This window comes from Triticum aestivum, chromosome 7D, assembly GCF_018294505.1.
Source record: "Triticum aestivum cultivar Chinese Spring chromosome 7D, IWGSC CS RefSeq v2.1, whole genome shotgun sequence".
Lineage (NCBI taxonomy): Eukaryota > Viridiplantae > Streptophyta > Magnoliopsida > Poales > Poaceae > Triticum > Triticum aestivum.
In genome coordinates, this window is record NC_057814.1 from 223,243,273 (window position 1) to 223,260,765 (window position 17,493).

Sequence of the window (17,493 nt, forward strand, 5' to 3'; positions counted from 1 at the left end):
TTTTATTAATCAAATGTTAAAAAGACTATCTAAGCACACACACTTTTGTTTTCTTGTTGGATATTCCGGTTTCTCTCAAATACATGTATCACAAGCCGATCAAGGGAAAACCACTTTTACATGTCCTTTTGGAACTTATGCTTATAGACGTATGCCTTTTGGTTTATGTAATGCACGTGCTACCTTTCAAAGATGTATGACTGCTATATTCTTTGACTTTTGTGAAAGGATTGTTGAGGTTTTTATGGATACTTTTTCCGTTTATGGAACTTCTTTTGATTATTGCTTAAGCAACATTGATTGAGTTTTGCAGAGATGTGAAAAAACTAATCTTGTCTTGAAATGGGAGAAGTGTCACTTTATGGTGAATGAAGGTATTTTCTTAGGGCATACATTTTTTGAACGAGGTATTGAAGTAGATAAAGCTAAAATTGATGCAATTGAGAAAATGCCATGTCCTAAAGATATTAAAGGTATAAGAGGTTTCCTTGGTCATGCCGGTTTCTATAAGAGGTTTATCAAAGACTTCTCTAAAATTTCTAGGCCTCTTACTAATCTCTTGCAAAAAGATGTTCCATTTGTTTTTTATGAAGATTGTGTAGAAGCCTTTGAAACACTTAAGAAAGCCTTAACTTCTACACCTATTGTTCAACCACCTGACTGGAACTTGCCTTTTGAAATTATGTGTGATGCTAGTGATTATGCTGTTGGTGCTGTTCTAGGACAAAGAGTTGATAAGAAATTAAATGTTGTCCATTATGCTAGTAAAACTCTAGACAATGCTCAAAGAAACTATGTTACTATTGAGAAAGAATTTTTAGTTGTTGTGTTTGCATGTGATAAATTCAGATCTTATATAGATGATTCTAAAGTAATTGTTCACACTGATCATGCTGCTATTAAATACCTTATGGAAAAGAAAGATACTAAACCTAGACTCATTAGGTGGGTTCTATTGCTACAAGAATTTGACTTGCATATTACTGATAGGAAGGGAGCTGAGAATCCCATAGCCGATAACTTGTCTTGGTTGGAAAATATCCTTGATGACTGACTACCTATTGATGATAGTTTTCCTGACGAGCAACTAGTTGTCATAAATGCTTCTCATAATACTCCTTGGTATGCAGACTATGCTAAATAAAGTATTATATCTCGGGTACACCTATTAAAGTTGAAACTAACATTGTTCAAACTATGACACCAGAGGAATACATAAAAGAGACCTTCTAGAACCCTGAAAAGAAAGAGATACATGATACGGTAAGTATACAGACTCCAAAATTCCATAAAAATATTTTCTGTCAGTTTTGGAATTTTAGAAAAAAATACAAAACAAGAAACACCATAGGGGACTACCCAGGTGCCCACGAGGCACCAGGGCGTGCCCACCCCCCTGTGCGTGCCCTGGTGGCTTGTGGGCCCCTCGTTAGTCTTCCCGATTCCGTTTTCTTCTGGAATACTTGTTTTGCAAGATAAAAATTCTTTATATATACTCCCAGACGTTTTGACCACCTTATCGCAGAAATATCCTCTGTTCTTGTTTCGTGTTGTTTTTCTGACAAATCTAGATCGCCGTGGCTCCACCAAGCTCCTCCAAGGACAAGTTCTATGAGAAGGTCATCAACCCCTACTTACCAAAGGTTATGAAACACCCATGCAGGAAAACTGGGTCGTAATGAGATTTTCGTTTACCGATGTGGTCTTGATCTCCTTTGTTGGGTTCCATGCAATATTCATATTCGTAATTAAAGCCTGGGTAGTGAATTGGTTGGTTGTGTGAACCTTCGCAATCGCCATCCACTTCCCTTCCCTGACCACGCCGGTGTCTTCTTCAAACACCCGCATCATCGAAATCCTCTTCCTCAAATTCCTCCTTTACTTTGTCCGATCCACCAATTACCTTCACCCCAGAATACACACAAACCGCTAGGGACGCCATTTTTATGGGAACTAAAACCATATAAGCTCTAGGTCTACGTTTCTTTAACCTAATTGCTACCAAAGCTGGGCACACATGTGAGGGCACCCCCTTTATCAACTCGAGTAATCAAACCATGGAGGAGACGAAATCGTGGTTGAGAACGAGTAGAACACACGTCGGAGAAGGTCTTCGTTGAGGGGATAAGAAAGCTCTAGATGGGAGCCACCAAGGATTTTTTTAATAAATACTATATGTTAATTGGTCTAGATAGGAAACTACAATACACATAAAGCATGCGATACGGAAATTTTATCAATATGCTACTAGTTAGATCGATATATTAAACAATAACACATGGCCAGAGAAGAATACATCTTGTGAGATATGGAGAAGATTTTGTTTTTCATTAATTTTGGTTCATCCATATTTATTGCACTCAACCATATCTTGGTCCTACTATTATATCTAGATATTCTTGTAAGCATTTGTCGAATACACGATCAACTATGGAGCTCATTCATATATTGGACCCGTGCCGTTACAACAGAACATAAATTAATATTGATCCCTCTCACTCGACTATTGTATGTTAAGATAAAAAACTCTTAGAGTTGAAAAGCCATCATTAGAATTGAGCATCCAAGGCCGAGAAGAGGTTACACTACTAGGAAAAGGCCTGCTAGTGGCGCACCTGTTTTGGCTACTAATGGCGCACTACAGGGTCGTAATGAGATTTTCGTTTACCGATGTGGTCTTGATCTCCTTTGTTGGGTTCCATGCAATATTCATATTCGTAATTAAAGCCTGGGTAGTGAATTGGTTGGTTGTGTGAACCTTCGCAATCGCCATCCACTTCCCTTCCCTGACCACGCCGGTGTCTTCTTCAAACACCCGCATCATCGAAATCCTCTTCCTCAAATTCCTCCTTTACTTTGTCCGATCCACCAATTACCTTCACCCCAGAATACACACAGATCGCTAGGGACGCCATTTTTATGGGAACTAAAACCATATAAGCTCTAGATCTACGTTTCTTTAACCTAATAGCTACCAAAGCTGGGCACACATGTGAGGGCACCCCCTTTATCAACTCGAGTAATCAAACCATGGAGGAGACGAAATCGTGGTTGAGAATGAGTAGAACACACGTCGGAGAAGGTCTTCGTTGAGGGGATAAGAAAGCACTAGATGGGAGCCACCAAGGATTTTCTTTAATAAATACTATATGTTAATTGGTCTAGATAGGAAACTACAATGCACATAAAGCATGCGATACGGAAATTTTATCAATATGCTACTAGTTAGATCGATATATTAAACAATAACACATGGCCAGAGAAGAATACATCTTGTGAGATATGGAGAAGATTTTGTTTTTCATTAATTTTGGTTCATCCATATTTATTGCACTCAACCATATCTTGGTCCTACTATTATATCTAGATATTCTTGTAAGCATTTGTCGAATACACGATCAACTATGGAGCTCATTCATATATTGGACCCGTGCCGTTACAACAGAACATAAATTAATATTGATCCCTCTCACTCGACTATTGTATGTTAAGATAAAAAACTCTTAGAGTTGAAAAGCCATCATTAGAATTGAGCATCCAAGGCCGAGAAGAGGATACACTACTAGGAAAAGGCCTGCTAGTGGCGCACCTGTTTTGGCTACTAATGGCGCACTACAGGTGCGCCACTAGCATCACGCCATTAGAATTTAATACTAATGGCGCACCAGGGAGTGCGCCATTAGTATATCATACGGTGCGCCATTACTATCCGACTTAGTAATGGCGCACCACATAGAAGTGCGCAATTACTAACAATTTTTTTCAATTTTTTTTCATTTTTTTCATAATCTCGGGTCACTATGGCTTAATCTCGGGTCAATATGCTTAATCTCAAGTCAAATCGCACTAAGTGGTCAAACTTCCCGGAAGGTCACCCATCCTCACACTACTCCAGCCCGAGCACGCTTAACTTCGCAGTTCTATCCAACCCCAGCACCACCTCACTTAACAGGCACTTGTTGATATATCTATCATATCAATCCTATTAAAACTTGTTGATGTCTAGGACTTTGTTCATGTTCATGAGTATGATGAAATTTTGAAAAATATTTCAAACTTCCCGGTCATATTACGTATCATTTTTTTAAAAAAATTCCAAAAAAAAAGTTTGAAACCAATTTTTTTTCTGTTACTAGTGGCGCACCTAGCAAATGGTGCGCCACTAGTAAGTTTGAATATTTTTCCATTTTTCCCCTTACATCTTAAAAGCCCCGTAACTTTTTTTCTGTTAGGTTTTTGAGGATTTTGAAAATGTTTAACTTTTCGAGTAGATGATTTTTCATATAAAAAACTTTTTAATCCGAGTTCGTATGCAAAAGTTATGCCCATTTTACAAATTCCAGAGAGATTTTGCAAATAAAGTCGAAATTCATATTTGTAAATTTTCCCAACAAGTAGACCACATATCACATGGGAAACTTATTTTCTTTTATTTTTTTGACATTTCCATCATTTTCTTTTATTTTTTTAAACTGAAAAGGCGGTCAGGGGGGTGCATCCGGTGGAATTTTTCGGCCAAGTTAGTAATGGCACACCACACACACGGTGCGCCATTACTAGTTTTGAAAAAAAAAATTAAAAAATATGAAAAAAAAATTAATAGTGGCGCACCGTGGATGTGGTGCGCCATTACTAGTTTAACTAGTAATGGCGCACTATCCACTGGTGCGCCATTACTAGTTTTGAAAAAAAATAAAAAAAATTGTTACTAGTGGCGCACCGTGGATGTGGTGTGCCATTAGTATTTGGACACTAATGGCGCAGCAACACATGGTGCGCCATTAGTATGTAGTAGTGGCGCACCACATGTGTGGTGCGCCATTAATGTCCATATTATCTATAGCCCTTTTCCTAGTAGTGATAGATTAATCTATACTTCTCTCACTAAGGAAATCAGGCATCCCTTGTCTCTTAGTGATTCTTGTCTTACTCATGTTAATCGTACTCAGAATAATGTTAGTGACAATTTAACTAAGTTTGCTAGAGGTAAGGGCAGAACTATGACTTGGTTAGGGTCTAAGTTGTTTTGTCTTTAGCTTTTGATGATTGTAAGAATCTTGTGATCGCGTAATACAAGTTTTCACCCGCAAAAAAGGAAAAAGAAAAGAAAAGCCATGATTAGAATTGAGCATCCATTCGCAAGGTATTTCACATGAAAAACATATAGGCGCACGCGTTTCTTAGTCGTCCCACACAACATGTTATACGAGATGAATTCAACGTGTCCAATTTTGCGCTTTGGTCTCCCGCTATTCAATCTAGCTTGCTTGTCGTGCTCCGAAGGCTTTCAGCACACCCAATCCGTCTTATTCTTTTCTACCTCCTATCGGCTCACCTCGCGTGCATGTTTCTATTAACTGCAAATCTTTCTTAATATTAGACATCATCTATCATATTGGATTTGCTTGCGTACGTCACTCAATTCGCCACATTGCCATGCGTCCATTATTTAAGTAATGTTTTTAATAGTTTTCTATAAAATATTTGTCGAGCAATTTTTAATATATTACTAACCATGGATGTACCCTTTAATTGATTTCCAAATATATCAAAATCATCCATGTTCACATCTAGGCGTGTTCAAATTACAAATCAATATAAAAAGGAGTATAGAGATAACCACATTCACCCTCGCTCTTCTATCTTGCCTCCCTCGAACAACCCTCTCCCCTACAGGTAGCGGTCCACCGTCCGTAGGAATGGATCTCTTCGTGTCTGACCCCACTAATCCTGTGACAACCAGCCCCAAAACTTAGGGACAAGAGGAAGAGGGCCCTGGAGCCGACCCCTCCTTCAATTCCCTTACCACTGAGTCCGTCGGCGCGAGCCCCGACGCGCAAGCGGACGATGAGGCGGAGAGTGGGGGCGCCCGGCTCCCTTTCCCCGCCCCGACCGCCACCGAGCATCTCCGCGCGCCGCGATCCTCTCAGGGTCGCGTGCTTCCGGAGGCTGGCCGCCTCCTGTGAAGCCCGCTGACTCCGCGAGGCGGCGCTCCTCCGTGCGTCTAAACCGGCCGCGGAGAAGGCCGAGGACCCCGACGAGCCAATCTGGCCACCAAGAAGCCGCCATTGGACGCGCTTCGTGTATGTATACCTCGCCTTCCACCCCGACTCTCCTTTTGCTCATGAATGCATGATTAGATAGTTCCTTCAAAATAATTTAGCTTTAGATAGATTACCATGCTAGGGCTTTCGGAGAACATATCGCTAAGGCGTTCGTTTTTAGAGATTTTACACATTGTAGATTCAGTAATTTTATATGTGGAATAGTAGATTTATTTTAGGGATATCTGCAATTGAAATCGGTACATTCGCTATTGCTACACTAGGTCATGTTTCTAATGCTTATTGCATCTCGGTCGGTGTCTAGCCTAGGGTTCTGGAGCGTTACATTAGCTCAAGCTGTTAAATATATATTTGTGAGTTATGTTCTTTTGTGAACTGGATTGTTGATGCCCCAACTAGTGATGAGGCGTTAAGTTCCGCCTTTCTGTTCCTAACGGAATCTTTGCATCTAGCCTAGGGATCTCAAAACATTACGTAAGCCCTAGTTACCTAATTAAGCTGTTCAAAATGTTAGAGATTTATGGCATTACCATAATGAACCTGATTTATGGGAGAACCATACTGCTCTAATGCCAGCGATATCTTGATATCTAGCCTGAGAAATCAAAGATTTACTATAAGTAGCCTTTGTCCTCACCCTCTTTTCATGTTCATGGTGGTGTATCCCTTCTGTTTTAATCTTACGTTCACGTTTCTTTTGTTTCTCTATCAAGCATTTTGCCTTTCCTAGTCTGAAACTTTTGCAATTACCTCCAACAGGGAACTAAAAACTATGGGGTCCAGCCCGGCTAATCCTGTGCCCAACCCTGATGAGAGTTCATTATCTCATATCAAGAGCCAAGATATGTTAGCTGAAAAGGTTGTGGACCAATGGGATGACAGTGACACTAAAAACTCCTCTGGAAGTGCATCATATCAAGTTGTTCCTTACAAGAATGCCCAGGGAGAAAACACCTTACCTGTGCTGTCTAAAAAAAGGAAATTCATTATTAGTACATATTCTGTGCAATGTAGTACTTGCCAGAAATGGAGAGTTGTACCATCCAAACTGAAATATGAGCAAATCCGAGAGAATATTATACAAGTTCCTTTTTCTTGCAAATATGTCCATGGGTGGAAGCCACAAGTTACATGCCATGATCCAACTGATATATCTGAGGATAATGGCATGGCATGGGCAATTGATATCCCATGCATCCCTCAGACCCCTCTTAGGTGGGAAAGGAATATTACTCTAAGGAATGAACAGAGCACGAGATTCGCTGATGTGTGAGTATTACTTGTTTTGCACAATATCGTAGTTAATTTGTTTCCCAGCTTTTTGTATTTATTTCTGAGCAAATAATGTTGCATTTGTTTTCTAACGTCCCTGGGTCGTAACTCTTGAGAGCTCAGAATGCTCATTTATGGTTTAGGAACTTAATGATGTTCATATTTGATCAATGTTAAACATTCATTCCTGTGGTCTGCTAAACACCTCACACACCTATATAAAAGGATGTGCTTGCCATTCCGTGTACGTATTGTATGACTGTTTCGTAACACTTATATACATCCTTTCAGGTACTATATCTCTCCCGTAGGCAGAAAGGTAAGATCCATGAAAGACGTCGAAAGGTAAGCTAACTTTCTTCTGGTCAACTTCTCTTCAATATCGTTACTTTCTTAAGCATATTAGTGCCCAGATGGAGTTTTCCCTTCATCTAGCATGTTGATAACCGCATCTGAATGGTATCCACTATTATTGTGAAGTTGTTACAAAGTGTTATCATTGTACTTTCACTACCTCAATGGCTCAATGATCATATGAAGCACACAACCAGCATGTAGGCTTAGCTTTGTTGGGGCTTATTTTCAGAAATCTTGCCTGTTCTTACAATTGAACGTTGGAAACAACACAGAATACATGTGTATACTATGTGAAGTTGTGAACTTCTCAATGTGATTCAATCTGCCTAGATGTTTATCTTATTCGTCATATGTTATACTTTGATATGTATCTTGAAGACAACCCAGACTATGCTACCCGCTTACAGTTATCTTAGTTTTCGTTCAGGGTACCTAAACCTGCAAATTGCCCTCGTCAGTCAGAGTTTATTGAACCAACTGAAGGTATATTTATGCACAACTTTTAACATGGTTACTTTAACTGGCATGCTAAACGGATTGCTGGTTGGACAAGCATCTCTCTTCTGGTTGAACAATGGCCACTATTGCTTCAAATTTTGTGAGTGATAAAATGGTTTTCGGATTGCCTTGTCAACTAAGAATGCATTACAAGTTTGTATACTTGTATATTGTGGTACTTAATGGAACTATTTAAGTGGTAGGATAGGTGGTGAGCTGGGGTGTACAGGATAGTAGGGCATGCATATAAGGAAAGTTCCACACGTGCCACTCATATTTTAAATGATCATAATAGGTTGAGATGTCGTAAATTGGATTTTACTTTATTTTTTTTAAATTTCTGTAAATTGGATGGCACATCTGATAACATAACGTACAACGTTGCACGCACTAGTGGCTGATGGATTATATCCCCTTTACATGAATATGAAACTAAATGAGAGTTCTATTAATGCATGCTGCCTAAGTGCCTATATATAGTTGCATAACATGAGACAGGCAGGTGGGTAACTTCTAGTACCCTTGTTGATTATAGCACCACTCCAAGATTAAGTTCTTGCAACTAGCTAGCAATTTAGGGATCTTGTAGCAGCGGTTAGAAATTTAGAATCACTGTGTGGGGTTCATTGGTGGTTGGTGATGTCTGTTGTTTCCATCTATTAGTATACTTGCATACAATGACCGTTGCACAAGGACGACGTCTTGATGTGATTAACTTTCTTGTCTTCTCTTCTGGCTCAAGTGATTAATGGCATTCTATTCACTCTTTGTGTTTGTGCAACCATCTGATAATTTGACACATGGTTTGTTATTTATCTGATGGCATGCTCTTATTTTCAGTGCCACCTCCGGTTCACGAGGATCCCGTGCACAACTACATGCCAGTCCCTCATGGAGAAGCCAATCATTTAACTCATATACCAGTTATACTAGTTCTACAAGTACCAATGATGCTCTCCAAAAAGAGAAAACTAAACCAGTGATGCTCTCCAGAAACAAAGAAAAATGCTCTATCAGTGATGTTCGAACTTCAGACTTGAAATGTGCTATTTTGCTGTATTGTCTTACTGTTAATGTTCTACCTTAGCTAAGCTCGCTCCCCTTGTGCCGTACTTTGCTCCAGCTTGGCTAGAACTGAGAGTTTTTGGGACATCGACATCAATAGAGGAATGTTGTTTTAGCAAGTTATTGAAACTGCCACATTGCTTTTACCTCACTCTGTTCGTGTGCTGTGAATGCCTATAACTTTAAGTTTATGCGTGTTGCACATCATACTCTCCTGTATAAGGTACAATCGTTTTTATTGACATCAATGGGTACTGGGACAGAGCTTAGATAACAGAAGTTTCTGCCACCCCCATTCTATCACCAAAGATCACTTTATATACATCTATCTATTTTACGTTTATGCGATGAATTGCATGAACGCGCAAGCCCATAGCATTTTAGACCTTTTTAAGTTCAAACATACAAATGACGAAAGCCATTAAACTATGCATCATATTTATCTGCATCTCAAAAGAAAAACAAACAAGGCGTGATCTATGTTGGGATTCTTATAGAACTAGAAAAATAGAAATGCATTCCAAGGAAAGAGTGAGCCCCATTCTATGATCAAAGAGTTTACAAACTGGCATGACAAAATTTCAGTTGGGCTGCCACCTTTATTAGCCTGAACATGATAAAATGTCACACAGCAACCTCTGGTTAAGGGCCTCTTTGGATGGCAAGTCTTACAAGATGCAGGAACAATGAAAATTCTTTATGAGGTCAAATAGGCCTTGTACCAATTATTTCTAATGGCTGAAGTTCTCGAAAACTTATTGAAAATCCCACGGATCATTTGCTCATTATATACTTTCTCTTGACATAATGACGGGAGCATTCTAGGGGTTTAGTGATTCTCAAAAAACAAAACCCAGATAATGATCGCATGGTCCCTACGTACGGTCTCAAAATTTGCTTTCTCTTCACCTTTTGATCTCAAGAATAAAACCCCAAAATAAGAAAACTTGCTTCTTTCTCTTCACCTTTTGATCTCAAGAAAAACGAGAATCTTGAATTTAATATATATGGACTACGCACATACATCAATTCCTCTCTCCAGCGGTCATGAATTCATGATACATCGTCAGTTGCATACTTCTTACTGCTAATGATCATGTTCATCAGTTCCTCTCTCCAGCGATCATGAATTCATAACAGACTCTGGTAGATCAGACAGCAAAGAAGAAAACTAGCTACTTTCCGAGAGAACTATAACTAAACGTAAACTGGTGGGCGTCCTCCATCGACCTTCGTCATCGTCGCACGGCGCAGCTTCGACGCAAACTCTGGGTCATGCTCCTCGTAGAATCGGCACAGCGCGTCCATCGGGATCCCTTTGCCAACCCTCTTCGCCTTCTTGCAATAATCACCGCCGCGCTCTGTCTGCTCCGGCGGTGGTGGTCTCTTGGAACTGGCCGACGGTGCCGCGTCGGCGGCCGGGTGTGGCTGCGGTGGAGCGTGACGGGGCTCGCAGACGTCCCATGATGGCACTCGTGCGACATGGCTGGGTTTGCTGTTGATGGCGGGGTACTCGACGAGGTAGGACTCAGTGCCGGCCGAGGCGGAGAGTACCTTGGCGCGGAGGAAGATCACCAGCTGCCTGTTGCCGGAGAAGACGACGTTCGTGCATAACCTGTTGCGCACCTCGACAGCATCCCCGCACGCGAATCGCAGTTGCCGGCGCGCCGCATCCACGGTGGACTTCTGAAGAACCTTCACAGGCAAGCGGGGAGCGCTGTTCGACTTCTTGGCCGCTGCATCCACCCGAGGAACCTTCTTCGGTGAGCGGGGCGCGGCACTAGTTCTCTTGGCCGCCGTCATCACCGCAACTTTGCTTCCCTTGGGCGCCACTTTCGAGGCGACGGCGGGCGATGGCAGGATGGCGCGCGGCGGCGGCGGCATTGCCCTTGTTGCAATTTTCTCTCTCTCGATTGGACTCGGACGATTCCAAGCTGGTTGGTTGAAGATAATTAACGCGAGCACAAGATTGCGTGTCAAAGCTATCTATCGGCGTCACTCCATATCCGAATTCAGCTCCGAATTGCATTTTTTGACACTCCATGTCCGAATTCAGCTACAAATTGGCTGGGTTTTTTAGGGGTAAATTGGCTGTTTTTTAGGAGTACAGTAAAAACCTGATTTATTCATCAAAGTTTTCTAAAACGTGAACATTTTTTTGCAAAACGTGAACAATTTTTTTAAAAAATTAAAAAATTTCTGACATTGTGATTTTTCTTGAAAACAAGAAAGAATTTCTGAAACTCCTGAACATTTTCTGAAACAACAAACATTTTTCTGAAATTGCGAACAAATTTGGAAATGATAACATATTTTCAAATTCTTGTACATTTTCTGAAACATGAACGTTTTATGCATGACATTCTGAAAGAATTTTGAAATATAGAACATTTTTTCGAATTCCAGAACATTTAATGAAAACATGAACATAACCAAATTTCAAAACGTGATTTTTTTAAATTACTGTATATTTTTAAAACACTAACATTTTTTGAAATTGTGAACAAAATTTGAAAACGAGAAATATTTCCAAATTCCTGAACATTTTTTAAATTTGTGAGAATTTTCGAAAACGAGAAATATGTTATAAAATACGAATAAATATTTGAAGTTTTCAAACAAAAGAAACATGAAAAAAACGAAAGATCAAAGAAAAGAAAAGGAAAAATAAAAAAGAAACAGAAAAATAAAATAAACTAAAAGGGAAAAAAGAAAACCTGGTTCAGGAACCTCCTAGAAGGTTCTCAAAACTAGGAAAAACCGGCTGGGAACCGCCTAAAAGATTCCCAAAACCGGAATCGCTCAATCATGTGAACTAGCCCGCCCATCTGAATGCTAGTCGATCTGCCCTTGTGTGTTGCCCGGTGAATATGAATTTCCTAGAAACTGTTAAACGCAAAAAGAAAAACTGGTTAGAAAGATCTACTAAACGAAAGGAAACTAATTAATTTTTTGAAGAAAAATATTTCATAATTTCATACAAGTTGTTTTTGATAGCAACATATTTTTTATGAATTGCTTACTACATGTGTCACATGGTAGCAACATATTATCATATAGAAATAATGGTCAAATGCCATAATTTGAAGACTATACGTACATGTTGAAATTTTAAAACAGCATGTTTTTCCTAACAATGTAAGTAAACGAGTTGATGAAATACCACACGTAAGATTTTATCTCAGCCGCATGTCAGTGTGGATGTTTGTTCCGTGTTTACCCTAACGATTGCTTTATTTGCTATTCCATTTAGAATATAATCTAGAATTTTAAATGGTTCCTTAGGGACCAGATTTTTCCCCATAAATTTAGTTAAACAATATCTTAACATTGCACTAGTCCTTACAATTACTAAGCTCCGTAGGAACAGAGGCCTATAAGAGCTCCAATGTTTTTTCGTTGAAGTGGACCCCGCCTGTAAGGGTCTGGTTGGATCGAGGGTCCCGCATGACACAATCGGAGCTGACATTGTACTAAAACTTTTTAGAAAAATTAAACATCATGTTTTTCCTACGTACATAACACTTTGTAACAACTCGTTTACTTACTTGACATCTTAAAATTTTTAAACATCATGTTTTTCCTAACAAAGTAAGTAAACGAGTTGATGAAATACCACACTTAAGAATTTATCTCAGACGCATGTCAGTGTGGATGTTTGTTCCGTGTTTACCCTAACAATAGCTTTATTTGTTATTCCATTTAGAATAAAATCTAGAATTTTAAATGGTTCCTTAGGGACCAGGATTTTTTTCCATAAGTTTACTTAAACAACATCTTAACATTGCACTAGTCCTTACAATTACTAAGCTCCCTAGGAACAGAGGCCTATAAGAGCTCCAATGTTTTTTCGTTGAAGTGGACCCCGCCTGTAAGGGTCTGTCAGATCGATGGTCCCACATGACACAATTGGAGTTGACATTGTACTAAAAAACTTTTTCGAAAAATTAAAAACATAATGGAATTTCATACTTTTGTGAATTTCCAAAAATGTTCACAACTTCTAAAACACATTCATTTAAAATGTTCCGAAATAAAAAAATTCTTCATGATTATGAAAAAATACTCCAGAATTCTAAAAAAGGTTCATGAGTTTATAATTGTTCACAATTTTTAAAAATGATCACGCAATTTTTGAAAATACAATAAAGGATTTTAAAAATATTTTAAAATTTAAAATATGTTCACAAATATGAGAAAAACTTCACGGAATTTTGTAAAATGATTTTTTTGAAGAAAACACTTATGAATTTGAAAACAAATACAAGAAGCTTCCAATGTGGCGGAGCCGCCCCGAAATGAAAGGATCCAACTATCCTAGGTCATCGCCGCCGGTTCAAAGGGCAGATCCATGACGCGATACACAACTCACTCGCAGCCAACATGGCGCCCCCATCCCGCTCCTTCAACGCCGATCAACCGATGCCAGTGCCACCAGAAAAGAAGTACCAGCGGTGCGACAGCAGCCGTAGGGGACGTGGGTGTCGGGAATCAAAGACACTGACTGAGGCGTCTGGTACTGGCTGGGCTCCCACCAATCGGTGGAGTGAGGGTGTACAACATTATGGCGGTAGCGTTGTACGACTGCAAAGCAATGCTCAAATTCCCCATCGACACACACAACGTCCCGACGCCCGTCGAAATCGATCACCGAGTGTCTCCTGCCGCGAGGTACGGAAGTACTGGGAGGCGTTCGAGCAGCTCGAGGAGGCGCGCACGCAGACGAACAGTAGATGGCCGACCTCCGGCGGATGCATCTGAAGATCGCCTGGGCAGCGTTGGCTGCTCGATCTATAGCAGAAGAGGTTTCATGATGCCGAGGAGGCCAGGCCATCCGGGAGGAGGGGGTCTAAGGCAGAAGTGGTCGGCCTTTCATCGGACTAGTTTAAATTTGTAATGTGCAATGCAGTTTGAACTAAATTATAATATCTACGGTTATATGTGTGTTTGCAATGTAGTTTGAGTCAAACTGAGCTATGGATGTTCAAACTTTTGTCCGTATAAGTGATAAGGGTCAAAGGGCCTACATTTAAAGAGATCGGCCATAGATGCATTAACTTAGTTTAGTTTTTCTAGTCATTTAAAATTATTATTCTACTTTGATTATTGGTTAAGAAGAAGGCCATTTTACATTCATATAGTCGATCTACTTATGTGTTATTCTACTTCAGGTTGAATGTGATCAAGTGTCTTGAGGTTGTATATTTGTTGATCCCGTCATCTTTCTTATCGTACTTTAGGCAAATTGACGGAGTATGAGAAATCTAGGAATCAAGATGTGAAGAAAAATGGAGCTTGTTTGTTGCAAATATTGAAAGAAAAATGTTTAGACCCTGTTGGTTTAGAGCTTATCCATTCGAAAACATGGGAAATTGCATGGGGGCGAGTACAATGTTGCAGGAAATTGTACAGTGTTGCATGGGGGCGAGTAAATGTTTAGATGAGGAATTCGTAGATGCAGGCAACGTTGATATGTCTCCAACGTATCTGTAATTTTTGATTGTTTCATGTTATTATATTATCAATCTTGTATGCTTTATATGTCATTTTATATCATTTTTGGGAACTAACCTATTAACTTAGTGTCCAGTGTCAGTTCGTGTTTTTTGTCTATTTCTTTGTTTCGCAGAAAAACCATACCAAACAAAATCCAAACACGATGAAATTTTACATTGATTTTTTCTGGACCAGAAGAGACCCTAGAAGCTTACGGGTGGCACCAAACGATGATCAAGGATGCCACAAGCTCGGGGGCACCCTTTGAGCTAGTGAGCTCCACATGACTCCGTTTGACCTAATTCCTGTGCTTTAAATTCCCTAAAATTAAGAAACCCCCAAAGCGAGACCGGAAACAATTCTTCCGCCACCGCAAGCCTCTGTTCTTCCACGATCTCATCTAGAGGCCTCTACCGTAACTTTGCCGAATGGGGAATCCATCACGGAGGCCATCTTCATCAGCCTTGCCTCCTTCATGATGATGTGTGAGTAGTTCCCATAGGACCTAGGGGTCCATAGTAGTAGCTAGATCTCTCTCTTTCTCTCGCTCTCTCTCTCTCTCTCTCTCTCTCTCTCTCTCTCTCTTCTGTGTTTATTGGGATCCGATGAATTGTGGGTTTATGATCAGATTATTCATTGAAAGTATTTGAGTCTTCTCTGAGATTTATTTATGTGTGATTTTATAACTTTGTATTTCTCTCAGATCTATCTATCTCTTCTGGCCTAGATTGATCTATCTTCAATGGGAGAGGTGCTTGGTAGTGGGTTCAATCTTGGAGCGCCCTTACTCTATGTCGGGAGGAGTTGCAAGGCATGTATTTGTATTGTTGCTACTAAGAGTAAAATGACGAGGCTCAAACATATTATTTGGTCTTGCTTTGTCTACATTATGTCATCATGCTCCATGCATTACTCTGTTTGTTATGACTTTAATATCTTATGATGCATGCTGGATAGTGGTCGAGGGGTGGAGTAATAGTAGTAGATTTAGTAAGATTAACGGTCTACTTTTCACGGACGTAATTAATGCCTATATATTGATCATGCCATGGAGAATTATCATAACTATGCGCTATTCTATCAATTCCCCAATAGTAATTTGTCTACCCATCATACTATGCCCATCACAGAGATGCCTCTAGTGAACGCTATGCCCCCTGGTCCATTCACTTTATATTTACTAAAACCCTAAAAATACTTGCTACAATTTATTTACTTTTTATTTTATCTCTCTACCACTATCAGATTTAATCCTTGCAATTAACGAGTACAAGGGGATTGACAACCCTCTTGCCCGCATTGGGTGCAAGTATTTGCTTTTTGTGTGTGTCTGGTATTTCTTATAGTGTTTGTGTGGTGTCTCCTACTAGTTCGATAAACCTTGGTTCTTAAATGAGGGAAATACTATCTGCTACTATACTACATGATCACCCTTCCTCTTTGGGAAAATCCCAATGCCTATCACAAGTAGAAGAAGAATTTCTAGCGGCGTTGCCGGGGAGACTTCACCAAACACATACAGGTTCCTTGACACACATTTATCATTTACTTGTTCTACTTTCCTTTGTCATTTTCCTTTTATTTGCCTTCTCTTTTTCACCCCTCCAATTCCCTAAAAAAATAAAAATACCTTTTGTGCTTTCTTTGCTTGTTAATATGACTAGTTCTTCGCTTGTTGCTTCTACCCCTGTTGGTGCAATGTTTGCCCTCTTGTGTTTTGGAGATTGTTGACAGAAACAGGAATGGACTGATTTTTTGCTAACTGAAGAGAATGACGTCTCTGGTGTCAAGTTCGAGGAACTTCACCGAAGAATATCTTTGACGCAGAGATGATTCAGTTATATCTTTCGAAGCCGTGTAAGCAATAATATTGATGAGAAGATATTGACCCCTTAAAATTATTGCTGACGTGAAGCAATTGGTTTGGTGCTTGTTCAAAGAAAAGTGACTGCAACAAAAGAAGTCGAAGGCGAAGTGAAGACGTAGCATTCATTTTGTTCTTCTTCTTTATTTTTGAGTCATAGGACCTCCGTACTATTAAGAGGGGTATAGGTTCTCGAAGCTTAGATCCGCTGCGATGCTTAGCCGAAACCTATGTAGACTGAGAGAAATCTCTTTATGCTCCGAATGATTCCCTGTCAGCAGAAGACGTAGTTCTTCGTTGCTGCAGGAGATATCTTTTGGACTGAGAAGTTAGCATTTCTTGCTCCGCAAGGAATGTTACCATTGTGCTCAAATTCTAACTGTTGCACTTGTGTCATTCGGCGATTGGCTATTCTGCATGTCTAATTTGGTCATTTCCCTTCTGGGAAGGCCGCGACTATAAATAGCCAGGCCGCTCCAACGTTGTTCGTTGGTTGCTCCGCTTAAGATTTCTGAGAAGATTATTGAGTATCCCCTCTCCGAGAGATTTGAGTTTAAAATCCACCAAGAGAAAACCAAGAGCCAAAACATAGACGGTGGTTGAGCATCATAGTAGTTCCGAGTTAGAGTTCTTGTACGTATTACTCTTGAGACTTGCACACTCTCTAGATGGATAGGTGTCGGCTCAAGTATTGAAGAGTTGTTGTCTTCCCCGAGCAAGATCTTCAGCAATTAAGAGTAATTGTGGTTTGCGAAGTAAGTGTGTCGAAGGTTTGGAGATCGCTGACAAGTATCTACCACGAGTGAAATCAACTGGAGTATGATCAGCTCTGAGTTGAAGAAGAATAGGACAAAGAGAGGTTTGCTCCTGAGTTCA

The 17,493-nt window shown here is 40.0% G+C and overlaps 1 pseudogene; it reads left to right on the forward strand.

Moving 5' to 3' along the window:
* The first annotated feature begins 6,837 nt into the window (after positions 1–6,837).
* LOC123169367 (methyl-CpG-binding domain-containing protein 2-like) lies at positions 6,838–9,175 on the forward strand (annotated as a pseudogene).
* The last annotated feature ends 8,318 nt before the right edge of the window (positions 9,176–17,493 follow it).